This window comes from Leopardus geoffroyi, chromosome E2, assembly GCF_018350155.1.
Source record: "Leopardus geoffroyi isolate Oge1 chromosome E2, O.geoffroyi_Oge1_pat1.0, whole genome shotgun sequence".
In the NCBI taxonomy this organism is placed as follows: domain Eukaryota; kingdom Metazoa; phylum Chordata; class Mammalia; order Carnivora; family Felidae; genus Leopardus; species Leopardus geoffroyi.
In genome coordinates, this window is record NC_059335.1 from 6,819,963 (window position 1) to 6,835,223 (window position 15,261).

Below are 15,261 nucleotides of genomic sequence, written 5' to 3' on the forward strand. Positions count from 1 at the left end.
TAAAACATAGCGATGTTTGAAAACCAATTTGACAATAAATTATATTATTGATTATATTATATCATATTAAAAAAAACAGGGGCGCCTGGGTGGCGCAGTCGGTTAAGCGTCCGACTTCAGCCAGGTCACGATCTCGCGGTCCGTGAGTTCGAGCCCCGCATCAGGCTCTGGGCTGATGGCTCAGAGCCTGGAGCCTGTTTCCGATTCTGTGTCTCCCTCTCTCTCTGCCCCTCCCCCGTTCGTGCTCTGTCTCTCTCTGTCCCAAAAATAAATAAACGTTGAAAAAAAAAAATAAAAAAAAAAAAACATAGCGATGTCAAACAACCATTTTATTATTCTCATGGATTATATGGGTTAGGAATTAGAACAAGGCACAGAGGAGATGTTTCTTTCTGCCCCCCTAAGACTTGAAAGTTTGGAAGTGACTTGAAGGTTGGAGACTGGAGTCATCTGGAGCTTCCTTCATCTACGTGTCTGGTACCTGGGTTGGGATGACCCGAATGCCAAGAACCTACACAAGGCCTTTCCAGCATGGCGCCCCAGGATAATCAGATTTCTTCCATAATGACTGCCTTCCTCCAGAACGAGAGTCCCAAGAGAACCAGTAGAGGGGTGCCTGGATGGCTCAGTCGGGTAAGCATCTGACTTTGGCTTAGATCATGATCTCGCCATTCCCGAGTTCGAGCAGGGCTGTGTGCTGCCAGCTCAGAGCCTGGAACTTGTTTCAGATTCTGTGTCTCCCTCTCTGCCTCTCCCCCGCTCATGCGCTCTCTCTCTCTCTCAAAAATAAATAAATGTTAAAAGAAAAAAGAAAACAAAGAACCAGTAGAAGCCTCATGGCCTTTTCTGACCTAGCCTCGGAAGTCACGTAGTGTCATTTCTACTACATTCCATTGGTCAAAGTAGTCCTGATCCCACCCAGATTCAAGAGGAGAGGGCACAGACCCTACCTCTCATGGGGAGAAGTGTCAAAGGATTTTGCAGCTATTTTCTTTAAAATAACCATACCAGGGGGCACCTGGGTGGCTCAGTCGGTTAAGCGTCTGACTTCGGCTCAGGTCATGATCTCACAGTTCGTGAGTTCAAGCCCTGCGTCGGGCTCTGTGCTGACAGCTCAGAGCCTGGAGCTTGTTTCAGATTCTGTGTCTCCCTCTCTCTCTGCCCCTCCCCTGCTCATGCTCTGTCTCTCTCTGTCTCAAAAATACATAAACATTAAAAATAAAATAAAATAAAATAAAATAACCATACCAGGGTAATTTGGTGGGTTTGGGGGCCATCACTGATAGAATTCCATGAAGAGAAACAGAGAATATTTAGTTTCCTAGGGATGCCTCAACAAAACCACCACAGACTGGGCACCTTAGACAACAGAAACCTATTTCCTCATGGTTCTGAAGGCTGAAAGTCCAAGATCAAGGTGTCAGCAGGACTGTTTTTTTCTGAGGGCTCCCTCTTTGGCTTGTACACGGATGTCTTCTCACTGTGTCTTCACATGATTTTTCTTCTGGGGCACCTGGGTGACTCAATTGGTTAAGTGTCTGACTCTTGATCTCAGCTCAGGTCTTTTTTTTTTTTTTTAAGTTTATGTATTTTGACACGGAGAGAGAGCAAGTGAGGGAGAGGCAGAGAGAGAAAGGGAGAGAGAGAGAATCCCAAGCAGGCTCCACACTCAGCACGGAGCCGGATGCGGGGCTCGATCTCACAACCACAATTTCACGACCTCAGCCGAAATCGAGAGTTTGACACTTAACCGACAGCCACCCAGATGCCCCTGGTTTTTATATTTTTTAATTACTGAATAAAACCAAAAGGATAATAATCTGTGTTCAATGAAATGACATGAAATTCCATTTTCAGCATCTTAAATAAAGTTTTCTTGGCACACAGCCGTGCTCATCGTCTACATACAGCCGATGGCTATACTCATGCTATAACGGCAGGGTTGCATAGTTGTGATAGAGACACTACGGCCTGCAAAACATGAAAGATTTCCTATTCTGGCCCTTTAGAGAAAATGTTAGCCAACCCCTGGGTTAGATGGCCTGATTGATTGCGGAAGGAGTTAAGGGTACATTTGGGTTTCCAGCCCAGGAAATCTGGCTTCACCATCTCAGGCACTGCAGTTTACTGAAAGACTTTGAGGTTCACAGAGGCCACTTAGGATATCAGCTACCACAGGGGTCAGGGATTTTGCAATAAAAGCAGGAATTTGCCCCACCAGGGCCAACCCCAAAATCATTTCCCCTTTGGCCTTACACACAGTAGACAATGTGGACACTCAGGAATCAGAGTCCACTTGGGACTTGCCCTTTTTTTCACCTTAGTCACTTTGCCTCTGTCAGTTCTGCAAGTCCCGGTGTGTCAATCATGGGCCACTTGGTAGCAAAGAATAAAACCTGCATATACTTCATGGCTTATGGGAAACAGGCAGGGGCATCCAAGAAGTCTCGTTTGGGGAAGTCAGACTCCCAAAGACCTGGAAGTTTGAGAGTTACACTCCATGGGGTCCCATGTCTCTTGTTTTCTCTCAGCATCTGGGCCCTTCTCCTCGATGAATAGTAGTGCCCTCTGCCATTCTTTTCACTTTAATTCCCAGCAAGACTGTGACTTCCTTTTGACTCTTGGTCACATCCACACTTGTTACCCTTCCTCCCCTGGGAACATTCTAAACTGTGTCTTCTATGTGTGCCTCCAGAGAAATTTTTATAAAATACACATCTCAACATACCCTACTTCTTTTAAAAATCTTCAGTGATTCCCGTTTCATCCTCATCCTCCTGACTTGAAGTGCTGTGGTGTGAAGTTAGGAGCTGTGGCAGCTGTCTTGCAGCCATTAGGTGGCAGTTGCCAGGAAGAAAGCCACCATATTGGGGATGATAAAATGGAAGAATTAAAAGTAAATGTTCTCTGAATAGACACTTCTCCAAAGACATCATCCAGATGGTGAACAGACACGTGAAAAAATGCTCAACATCACTCATCATCTGGAAAATACAAATTAAAACCACACTGAGATACCACCTCACACCAGTAAGAATGGCTAACATTAACAATTCAGGCAACAACAGATGTTGGCAAGGATGCAGAGAAAGAGGATCTCTTTTGCACTGCTGGTGGGAATGCAAGCTGGTGCAGCCACTCTGGAAAAAGTATGGAGGTTCCTCAAAAAATTAAAAATAGAACCATCCTACCACCCAGCCATTGCGCTACTGGGTATTTATCCAAGGGACACAGGTGTGCTGTTTTGAAGGGGCATGTGCACCCCAATGTTTATAGCAGCGCTATCAGCAATAGCCAAAGTATAGAAAGAGCCTAAACGTCCATCAGTGGATGACTGGATAAAGATGCGAGGGGCGCCTGGGTGGCTCAGTTGGTTAAGCGTCCGACTTCAGCTCAGGTCATGATCTAATGGTTCGTGGGTTTGAGCCCTGCGTCGGGCTCTGTGCTGACAGCTCAGAGCCTGGAGCCTGCTTCAGATTCTGTGTCTTCCTCTCTCCCTGCCCCTCCCCTGCTCACACTCTGTCTCTGTCTCTCAAAAATAAATAAATGTATAAAAAAATTTTTTTAAAAGATGTGGTATATATACAATGGAGTATTACTCGGCAGGCAAAAAGAATGAAATCTTGCCATCTGCAGTAACGTGGATGGAACTAGAGGGTATTATGCTAAGCAAAATTAGTCAGAGAAAGACAAATATCATATGATTTCACTCATATGAGGAATTTAAGATACAAAACAGATGAACATAAGGGAAGGGAAGCAAAAGTAATATAAAAGCAAGGAGGGAGACAAAACATAAGAGACTTTTTAAATATAGAGGCCAAACAGAGGGTTGCTGGAGGGGTTGTGGGATGGGGGATGGGCTAAATGGGCAAAGGGGCATTAAGGAAGACACTTGTTGGGATGAGCACTGGGTGCTATATGTAGGGGATGAATCACTGGAATCTGCTCCTGAAATCATCGTTGCACTACGTGCTAACTGGATGTAAATTAAATAGTTAATTAATTAAAAAATATATGTGATTGGGCGCCTGGGTGGCTCAGTCGGTTAAGTGTCCGACTTCAGCTCAGGTCATGATCTCATGGCCCGTGAGTTCGAGCCCCGCATCGGGCTCTGTGCTGACAGCTCGGAGCCTGGAGCCTGCTTCAGATTCTGTGTCTCCCTCTCTCTCTGACCCTTCCCCGTTCATGCTCTATCTCTCTCTGTCTCAAAAATAAATAAATGTTTAAAAAAAATTAAAAATATTAGGGGCGCCTGGGTGGCGCAGTCGGTTAAGCGTCCGACTTCAGCCAGGTCACGATCTCGCGGTCCGGGAGTTCGAGCCCCGCGTCGGGCTCTGGGCTGATGGCTCAGAGCCTGGAGCCTGTTTCCGATTCTGTGTCTCCCTCTCTCTCTGCCCCTCCCCCGTTCATGCTCTGTCTCTCTCTGTCCCAAAAATAAATAAACATTGAAAAAAAAAATATATATATATATGTGACATCCAAGAAAATAAATAAATAAATAAATAAATAAATAAATAAATAAATAAATGAATAAATACAAAATAAAATAAATGTTGTCCTTAATGATATCACTGAAACAGAACCTAACCTAGTAGTATCCATTTCCAAAATTCTTTTTTTTTTTTAATGTTTATCTTTGAGAGAGTGTGTGAGTGGGGCAGGGGCAGAATGAAAGGGAGGCAGAGGATCTGAAGGGGCTCTCTTCAACAGAGAGCCCCATGAGGGGCTCAAACTCACAAACTGTGAGATCATGACCTGAGCTGAAGTCAGACCTTTAACTGAAGTTGGATGCTTACCCAAGACTGAGCCACCAAGACACCCTTCCATTTCCAAAATTTTTGTAGAAGCGCTGTTCTATCCACGGGGCGTGTGATTCTTGATCTCAGGGTTGTAGGTTCGCGCCCCACATTGGATGTAGAGATTACTTAAAAATAAAATCTTAGGGGCGCCTGGGTGGCTCAGTCGGCTGAGCGTCCGACTTCCGCTCAGGTCATGACCTCGCAGTTCGTGAGTTTGAGCCCCGCGTCGGGCTCTGTGCTGATAGCTCAGAGCCTAGAGCCTGCTTCTGATTCTGTGTCTGCCTCTCTCACTACCCCCCCCCCCGCTTTTGCTCTCTTTCAAAAATAAATACACATTAAAACATTTTTAAAAAATAAAATAAAATCTTAAATTTTTTTTTTTTTTGTAAAGAGTAAGTGTCTGGTTTAAGACATTGTTAGGTGTAATTGTAAATTGTAAGTGACTTAAAATTGAAAAGACCTAATTGATTCAGGGCCTTGGGAATAATGTTTTTAGGAGGACTGCCTTTACTCTTCTCAGGACACCAGAACTTAGAACTATCTGGAAGAAGAACAGGAAAAGGCCAGGTGGGAAATGTATCCTTAGAGTCTGGGGAGCTTGACAAGGGCACACTCGGAATGGAGGGGACGACAGACTCTTTGGAGTGAGTTATAGAAAAATGCACGGTGAAGAAATCAATATATTGAGCATACAGTATTCCTTCAGGATGTTTTTCTGTGAAAGACAGCCAAGGAATTTGTTGGAAACTAAAGAAGAATGTGGCATCTAAGAATTAATTTCTTAAAAGATAAGAGTTCCTGGGGCACTTGGGTGGTTCAGTGGGTTAAGCGTCCAGCTCTTGATTTCAGCTCAGGTCATGATCTCACGGTTTGTGGAATCGAGCCCCTCATCCACAGAGCCTGCTTCAGATCCTCTGTCTCCCTCTCTCTCTGCCCCTCCCCGACTTGTGCACATGCTCTCTCTCTCTCTCTCTCTCAAAAATAAATGTTTAAAAAAATTTTAATAAAAAATAAAAGAGGTTCAATACCATATCAGGGTGCTGATGGGAATGATGGAGTCTCAGAGAGAAAATACTGTTGCGACAGGAGAAAGAGGGGAAAACAGGAGGAAAGTTCTGGAGAAGGCGGGGGTGGGATTCCGAAGAGAAGTAGGAGGATAGGTCTTGGGCAGGGGTACTTGCTTTCTGGTCATGGAAGCAAAAGCAGAGAACGGTGATGTAGTCACAAGACAGGAGGGTAGATTTGGTGGAACATAAAGCAAGTACATCGGCTGTGAGTGGGCATGATAGAGGAGGTCCAGAGCTTTATGGAGAAAGCAGAAGGGCCAAAATAATTATTATAGGGGTGCCTAGGTGGCTCAGTCGGTTAAGTGACTGACTCAATTTCAGCTCAGATCATGACCTCACGGTTCGGTTCGTGGGTTTGAGCCCTGCATCAGGCTCTGCACTGACAGTGCAGATTTCTCTCTCCTTCTCTTTCTGCCCCTCCCTCTCTCTCTCTCTCAAATAAATAAATAAACTTTAAAAAAATAATAGGGGCGCCTGGGTGGCTCAATTGGTTACGTGTCTGACTTCAGCTCAGGTCATGATCTCACTGTTCGTGAGTTTGAGCCCTGCGTCGGGCTCTGTGCTGATGCCTCAGAGCCTGGAGCCTGCTTCAGATTCTGTGTCTGCCTCTCTCTCTGCCCCTCCCCTGCTCAAGCTCTGTCTCTCTCTTTCTCAAAAATAAATACACATTAAAAAATTATTATTATAGAACTTGGGGAAATGAAGGCAATAGGGAAGCAGTAGCCTTCCAGAGCAGTGATCATGCGTCCCCACATGAAGAGACTGGTCCTGGAGGTCCCATGGGACCAATCAACAGGACTCAGCTCTGCCTCCTCGAAATTGCGATCTTTGGGGCACCTCGATGGCTCAGTCCCTTAAGCATCTGACTTCGGCTCAGGTTATGATCTCATGACTCGTGAGTTCAAACCCTACATTGGGGTATGTGCTGACAGTGTGGAGCCTGCTTGGGATTCTCTTTCTCTCTCTTTGCCCCTGCCCCCCCCCTCAAAATAAATAAATAAACTTAAAAAAAAAAAAAAAAAAAAGAAAGACATTGTGACCTTAAACCTTAGGGCAGTCATTTCCCCTCTCGAAGCCAGAGTTTTTTTCTGTCATTTGGTGATGACGATGGTTAGCCAGTTTGGAGCTTGTTGAGCTCAGAGGCAGGAAGAGTCGGGATGCGGTACAGTGACTGCCCCAATAGAAGCGGCTCAACGAGGGCAGCCACCATGATTTGTATTGGTTACAAATAAAAGGTTTCCTCCCCACCCTCAAGCCTTGATGGAGTAACAACCACACAGCCTTTCCTCTGCGGTGTGTCCCTTCCTGGTATTACAGAATCTTCCCTATGCATTGCTTTTCAAATGATTGCCTTAAAGATTCTTGAGGACAAACTGTCCTCAGGGCATCTCTGTGGTTGGTTGGGGGCGAGAAAACATCTACAAGCTATTTCTAGGCTGTAGAGCATTGAATTCCATCGCAAGGTGAACCGTGTCTGTGACACCGGGCATCTTGGGGCACCTGGCTGGCCCAGTCAGTAGAGCATGTGACTCTTGGTCTCAGGGTCATGAGTTCAAGCCCCGTGTTGGTTGTAGGGATTACTTTGAAATAAAATCTTTAAAAATTGGGGAGCCTCGGTGGCTCAGTCAGTTGAGCATCCAATTCTTGATTTTGGCTCAGGTCATGATCTCACAGTTCATGAGATTGAGCCCTGCATCAGGCTCTGCAATGACAGCATGGAGCCTGCTTGGGATTCTCTCTCTCTCTCTGTCCCTCCCCTGCTTGTGCTTTTGCAAACACACACACACACACACACACACTCTCTCTCTCTCTTAAAACAAATAAATAAACTATAAAAAAAGGAAAGAAAACCAACCAAATATTGTGCCTGACCTTTCACAATGGTGGAGGAAATGGGGGCTTTTGTGCCCCTTAAGAGGGGGGGGGGGCAGAATCTGAGACAGAGAAGTTGCATATCTTACAGCTCTCAGGAAGAGACTCATGGGAGGAAGAAAGTCTGAGCTCATGTCTGTCTGTCTGTGAGTCACTGGACTCATCCTCAATCTCATCAATCAATCATCAACCAGATATCCACACACCTTTTTTTTTTTTTTTTTTTTTTGCTTTTTAAAAATTGTGGTATGGGAGCCTGGGTGGCTCAGTTGGTTAAGCATCTAAGCTCAGGTCATGATCTTGCAGTTTGTGGGATCGAGCCCCAAGCTGGGCTCTATGCTGGGAGCAAGGAACCTGCTTGGGATTCTCCATACCCACTCCTGCCCCCCAGCTTTCCCTCACTCATGCACACGCTCTCTCTCTCTAAAATAAATAATAAACTTTTAAAACTTTAAAAAAAATAAAAAAATAATTTTAAAATTGTGGTAAAATACACGTAATATTTACCATTTTAAGTACATAAATCAGTGGCAGTAAGCATATTTGCATTGTTGCACAGCCATCACCACTGCCTAGTTCCAGAACTTTCTCATCACCCTAGACCGAAACTATGTAGCCAGCCAACAGTAACTCCCCATTCCCCAGCCCATGGCAACCTGAATCTGCTTTCTGACTCTGTGAATTTGCCTGTCCTGGACGTGTCAACTATGTGGAATCAGACGATACGTGACCTTTTACGTATGGCTTCTTTCTCTTTGTGAGGCTCATCCGTGTTATAGCCAGCATCAGGGCTTTGTTCCTTTTTCTACAGCTGAAAAATATTCTGCTGTATGGATGGACCACACTTTTGTCTCTCCATCCATCTGTCGATGGACATTTGGGATGTTTCCACCTTCTGGCTGCCCTGGAGAGTGCTGCTATGACCATTTGTGCACATTTTTGTTAGAGTTTTGTTTTCTACATATACCTTTTGCCCAGTCTGTTCTCTTGGAGGGCAAGGACTTTATCTTCTTCTTCTTCTTCTTTTTTTTTTTTTTTTTTTTTGATATTTATTTATTTATTGAGGGAGAGAGAGCAGGGGAGAGGCAGAGAGAGAGAGAGGGAGAGAGAGAGAATCCCAAGCAGGCTCTGCACTGTCAGCACAGAGCCTGATGTGGGGCTCAGTCTCACAAACCATGAGATCGTGGCCTGAGCGGAAGTCAAGAGTCCGATATTTAACCGTCTGAGCCCCCCAGGCACCCCTGGACCTTATCTTCTTTAGCTAAGTGGTCTCCCTGCTAGGTGGCTTGTATGTTAACATCTGTGATACTGTGATGTATAATAAGAAATATCTATTTGATCTTTATCCCTGTTTCTGGCATAAAGCTACCAAATCTGTTGGAATTTCCTGCGTTGGGAGTGATGACGGTGTCTTTGGTTACGTTAATGAGGTGGCTTTTGAAAAGCACCCCAGGCCCGCAGACCCATGGGTGGGACATTGGGATATTCAGACCAAGAGTAGATGGTGGAACCAGTTTCCGGTCACATGCTCCTGGGCACTCTCCTTCATCACCTCCCTGAGTCCCAATTTTGGCATTTGGGAAAGGGAACTCAATACAGGAATCCGAGTTGCCCCGGGGAGGATAAGAGCTGAGTTAGAAACACGCAGCCGGGGTGCTGGCACCAGATGGAAAGCGGAGTCTGCATTGTTTCCTTTTCTCGTCTCCCAGCTTTGTGACTGGAGCCCCCGGAGGGCGCGTGCCTGCAGCACCGACCACAGAAAGGGGCTCCAGGCATCTCACCTGCTCCTCTGACTTCCTCCGTCTGGAGCCCACAGGGGCAACTCTCCTCGACACACCATCTCTGCTGCACGCCGTCTGCTCCCTAAACTTGTCCGAGCTCCTCGAAATAGCCTGGAGTAGGCAGGATCTTCACTCTCCTCCAGACAGGAGGAGGCCGGGGCCCAGAGATTTGCTCCATGGCCGGCCCAGTCCCGTCCACGCACATCAGTGGGGTCGTGGGCTCTGCTGGTCTGCAGGTGGGACACCTGGCCAGGGTAGGACATAGCTTGCCTCAGGCCACCAGCCTCGGAACCCTGGAGCAGCTGACTCCAGACCGTGGGCCCCTCCAGGCCCCTACCGGGCTGACTCCCCAGAGCACCAGTGAGGTGGCCAGGACAGGTGGAGAGTCCCCCTGTTGCCACCTGAATCATTCACGGAGACCCTCCGTGCGGCCACTTCAGGAAGAGCTAACACGTATCTCACGTGGCAGTGTGCCAGGTCGAAGCCCTCTCTCTGACTCTTACGCTGACAACTTGAGATATTCCCATTTCACAGATGAGGAAAGAGAGGCTCAGGGGAATGAAACGGCTCCTTGCCAAGAGCACACAAGTCACCAGGTCCTCCTTGGGGCCCCAGACTGTGCCTCCAACTCCACATCCTCGCATCTGTCTTCTGACTCAGATGGCTGTGTTCCTTCCACGGAAGCTCATCAGGCCTTGGCCTGTGCTGGAAGTGGACTTGGGATTCACAGTGGACTGCTTCCGGAAGGGAGTGGCGGAGGCACGTGGCCAAACCATGCGTGTAAGAGTAACCTGGTTCTCACAAGATCTCCTGTCCGAGCTCGGAAGAGAGGCCAGGGCCAGTCCTCTGCAGTACGCAGAAGTGCAGACCCCTCGCTCAGACCCAGGGGTCCTGCCCCAGCCCCTTCCTCCCTCAGACCCAGTTCAGGCCCCCCGCCCCCTCCTCCTTCAGACCCAGGGGTCCTGCCCCAGCCCCCTCCTCCCTCAGACCCAGTTCAGGCCCCCAGCCCCCTCCTTCCTCAAACCCAGGGGTCCTGCCCCAGCCCCCTCCTCCCTCAGACCCAGGGGTCCTGTCCCAGCCCCTTCCTCCCTCAGACCCAGGGACCCTGTCCCAGCCCCTCCTCCCTCAGACCCAGGGGTCCTGTCCCAACCCCCTTCTCCCTCAGATGCAGGGGTCCTGCCCCAGCCCCCTCCTCCCTCAGACCCTGGAGTCCAGACCCCAGCCCCTCCTCCCTCAGACCCAGGAGTCCTGCCCCCGGCCCCCTCCTCCCTCAGACCCAGTTCAGGCCCCCAGCCCCCTCCTCCCTCAGACCCAGGGGTCCTGCCCCAGCCCCCTCCTCCCTCAGACCCAGGGATACTGTCCCAACCCCCTCTCCCTCAGACCCAGGGGTCCAGCCCCAGCCCCCTCCTCCCTCAACCCAGGGGTCCTATCCCAGCCCCTCCTCCCTCAGATCCTGGAGTCCTGCCCCCAGCCCCCTCCTCCCTCAGACCCAGGAGTCCTGCCCCCAGCCCCCTCCTCCCTCAGACCCAGGGGTCCTGCCCCAGCCCCCTCCTCCCTCAGACTCTGGAGTCCAGACCCCAGCCCCTCCTCCCTCAGACCCTGGAGTCCAGACCCCAGCCCCTCCTCCCTCAGACTCAGGAGTCCAGACCCCCAGTCCCTCCTCCCTCAGACCAAGAGTCCAAGCCCCAGCCCCCCTTCCCTCAGACCCAGGAGGCCTGGCCCCCAGCCCCCTCCTCCTTGCTGCCTCACTCTGGCTAAGGAACTGTTCTCCTCAGGCGTCAGGCTCCCTCTCTGAAAAAGGAGACCCCTCCTCTCTTTCTTCCCTGGAGAGGACAGAACTCCCAGAAAAAGAAGTCTCCTTCTCCCCTCTCCCAGTCTGTGGCTGTCTCTGTTTCTGTTTCCTACAGGGACGTAGACAGCAATGAAGGAATCTGGGATGTGGCTGCAGGGACGTGGTCACGGGAAGACAGGGCCCCGCAGGCCCCACAGATGCTTCCCAGAGGCAGAAGACAGACCTGCAGTCACCCCTGCCTCCCTCTCTCCCTCCCTCCCAGATTTCCGCAGAATCTTGGAGGCCTAGGTGTTTCCCAGAATTCCAGTGTTGGCTGCCACTGTCCAGGGCTCCCCTGAGAGCACTGGACCCAAGCCCTCTGAGTTCCTGGAAGTCCAGAGGCAGTCTGCTTCCAGATTTGAATCTTGGCCATCCTGGGGCGCCTTGCCTAGGGTCCCACCTCCCTGGGAGCCCCTAACCCCACCCCTGTGAGGACTGGCCACTCTGGGATGCTCCCCAGCAACTGGGTAGGGGTGGGGGTGGGGGGGTCCCAGCACGGGGGCTCTCTGCCTCCCACTTTCTCCTCTCTCTGCCCCTCCTCCTCCTCCCTCCCTCCTTCCTGTTCTCTCCTTTCCCTTCTCTTCTTTCTCTTTCCTCTCCGTCTGTCTCGACAACTACCATTCTGTCTCACCATCAGGATCTCACTCATGCCCTCGACACGTGTTTGCTGAGCACCTACTGCGTACGGGCCACGGTCTGGCTCCTGAACAGTCACAAACGAGACAGGCAGAGACCGCGCCTGCTGGTGGCTGGTGGGGAGCTTGCATTCTAACGAGGGAGATGCCCATTATCCAAGAAGGGCAGTCAGTGGGCAAGTGACGCTTTAGGTAGGAAGGTGGAAAATGCTGTGAAAAGCAAGAAAGGGCAGAGGGAGGGAAAGGGGAAGGGGGCTCCCGGGGTGGGGCACGTTTCCGTATTCGACTGGGTGGCCAGGTAAGCCTGCCTCCCTCTTCCCTTCTCTCTCCCTGCCTTCCTTCCTCCGTCCCTTCTCTCCCCCCTTCCTCCCTCCCACCCTCCTCCCTCCTTCCTCCCTCTCCCCCTCCCGCCTCCTTCCATCCTCTGTCTCTCCGCATCTACTCTCCCAAAGCGCTTCCTCGTCCCCCTGGAGGCAGGCAAGTAATCGTCGCAAAGGGTACCCGCCCGAAATGAGGCAAATGCCGTCGGAAGGAGCGCAGCCGAAAGGCTCCGTGCGCTGCCTCCCAGTCCCCTCGCTCCTCAGGGTTTTCTCAGGGACCTCTGCTCGGCCTCTCTCTGTGCGCTTCGTCTCTGCTCCAGCCCCACAGCTTCTGCCCGCATCCCGGCTCAGACTTGCTCAGAGAAGACCGTGATAGAAACACCCTGGCCAGGAGTCCCTGGGCCCTCCATCCAGTCTCTCCCTCACGGGCACCCGCAGCTGACCCAGCCCTCCCACAGCATAGCTCTCCAGCACCCCCAGGACGAATCCCAGCCCCCGAACCTGTCAATCCAAACCCTGCTCCAGGTGAACTCAGCCAGGCACTGCACCCCCACCCCAGGGCTCCACCTATATGCCTCTATGTCAACCAATCTATACTTTGCTGACTGGCCCAGGACATTTCCTGCCTTGCAGGCCCTTCCAACTCCACTTTCTAACCACCAGCCACTGCCACCCCCCCCCCCCGCCCCTGCCCTTACCTTGGCTAATTTCCCATCAGTCAAGACTCTGCTCCTCCAGGACATCACCTCCACCACGAAGCCCTCCCTGACTCTCCAGCGGGGTTGGTGCATCCATGCACTGGTCTTTGATCCTCTGTTTACACAGCTGTCTCCTCCCCAAGATTGGCATCTCCTCAAGGGCAGGGCCCAGGTCTGAGTCATCTCTGTGGGCCTGGCATCACCCAGCCAAGAGCCTGGAGCACCAGCGGTGCAGGAGATGTCCCTACAGTGAACAAGTGTTCTTTTCTCCTGCCTTCTCTCCATTTCTGCCTTATTATCTCCCCACTCTTCACTCCTTCTGTCCTGGTGTTCTGTAAACCAGACCCTGAGGTTTTCTGATGATGATTGAAATCTCGGGAGGGCCACTGTGCACCCAGGGCAGGGACAGAGATCGGTCTCCACTGGAGTGGAGGGTTCTGGGAAAGAAGGCTGTTAGGGCAGCAGGACATCATCCCACCACTACCTCTTGCCTCCCGTGGGAGTGTCCGGTTCCATCTGTCCTTGTCTTGGCTACCACCAAGCCTTGGTCATCTCTCCCTGCAAGGAATTCTGGGAGACTGGATATGTAAATCTGAGGGAGGAGGGGGCTGGGGGCTTGGACTTTTGGGATTGAGGGAGGAAGGGGATGGGGGTCTGGACTCCTGAGTCTGAAGGAGGAAGCTGGGGGCCAGGACTCCTGGCTCTGAGGGAGGAGGGGCTGGGGGCCAGGACTGCTGGGTCTGAGGGAGGAGGGGCTAGGGGCAGGACTTCTGGGTCTGAGGGAGGAGGGGCTGGGGGGCAGGACTCCTGGGTCTGAGGGAGGAGGGGGCTGGGGGCCTGGGCTCCTGGGTCTGAGGGAGGAGGGGCTGGGGGCCAGGACTGCTGGGTCTAAGGTAGGAGGAGCTAGGGGCCAGGAACTCCTGGGTCTGAGGGAGGAAAGGTTGGGGGCCCCCCCCCCGGACTGCTGGGTCTGAGGGAGGAAGGGACTGGGGGCCTGGATCCTGGAAGGGGAAACCATAGGGGTTTAAAGTCCCGGTCCCTCCTCCCTCATCCACACTCTGGTTTTAGAAACATCTGGTTTTATACAGCTGCTCCACCCGGGCAGGGTGGGGTGGGGGCTGGGCAGCCAAATGCCCAGCTTCTGAGTGGAGCCTGGGCTGTCCCCACCCCCACCCTGGGGTAGAGGAATCTCCCTCCCCTCCTGCTCTGGGCTCAGCTCCCGCCGGAGGATCCATCATCCTGACACAGCCGGACACCAGGCAGCCCAGGCTCCAGGCAACAGCGTCACAGACGCGGTCCCGCCCTGGTGAGGCAGGCGGGGTGCCTCTCACTTGGGCCCTGAACTGGCCTCCCCGACAGCCAGGCTCAGGCAAGGCCCAACCCAGCGATGGCCCCCCACACCCTGCGTCCCCGGGGAAAACCAGGGAGTGAGGACTTGGTGTCCTGCAGGGGAAAGCTCCGGGACAGTCTGGGCCGGATGGAGCCGCAGGGAGAAAGAAAGGAGCACTTAAGAGACGGAAAACACAGAGAGAAACAGTGAATGAGAGAGCGTGAGAGAGAGAGAGACCGAAAAAACACACACAGCGATGGAGCCTCAGAAGGAGATGCACAGAGATGCGGGGAGACCGAGGGAGACCGACCGAGACAGGGAGAGAGAGACAGAGAAACAGCCACTGAGAGCAACAGGGAGAAACACAGAAAAACTGGGAGATGGGGCGGGGGGAGGGGGGAGATACGAATACAGATACTCAAAGAGAAACAGAGAAGATAGACAAATGCAAAGGAAACAAAGGCAGAGACACACAGGACGCTGAGAAAGGAAGAGAGACACAGACTAAGAAAGTCAGGGAGACCAGAAATGAAGAGACAGACAGAAACCCAGAGGGTAGCAGGTAGAAAATGACACAGACAGAAGAAGGAAGGGGGGGGGGGGGAGAGAGAGAGAGAGGCATGGAGACAGGAACACATGGAGAGAAGCAGACAGGGGGACTGGGAGGTAGAGCCAGAGTGACAAAGTGACAGAGACTCAAGAAAAAAAGGAGATGGGAATGTACAGCCAGGGGCAGAGGGAGAAGCAGGGAGAGGCAGCTACAGAGGGAGAGAGATGGGCGTTGTCAGTCCACAGGAAGAGAAACAGAAACAATTAGATATAGAGAATCGGGGGGCGGGGGGTGCACCCGGGTGGGGCTCAGTCGGTTGAGCTTTGGACTCTCGATACCGGCTCAGGTGAGGATCTCAAGGTTCCTGGGATCCAG

General features: G+C 51.4%; 1 protein-coding gene across 2 annotated transcripts in view; it reads right to left on the bottom strand.

The window, feature by feature from the left end:
• The window catches only part of FPR2 (formyl peptide receptor 2), a 32,477-nt gene that overhangs the window by 12,134 nt on the left and 5,082 nt on the right, over positions 1-15,261 (bottom strand). The window contains exons 2-3 of one of the 2 annotated variants that reach the window (XM_045440495.1): positions 13,007-13,250; positions 9,523-9,767 (exon numbers count right to left, since the gene is read on the bottom strand). The gene's annotated coding sequence lies outside the window, so the exon portion shown is untranslated. Of the gene's footprint in view, positions 1-9,522; positions 9,882-13,006; positions 13,251-15,261 lie in introns of those variants that run through there. The other variant, XM_045440496.1, reaches the window with a different exon arrangement.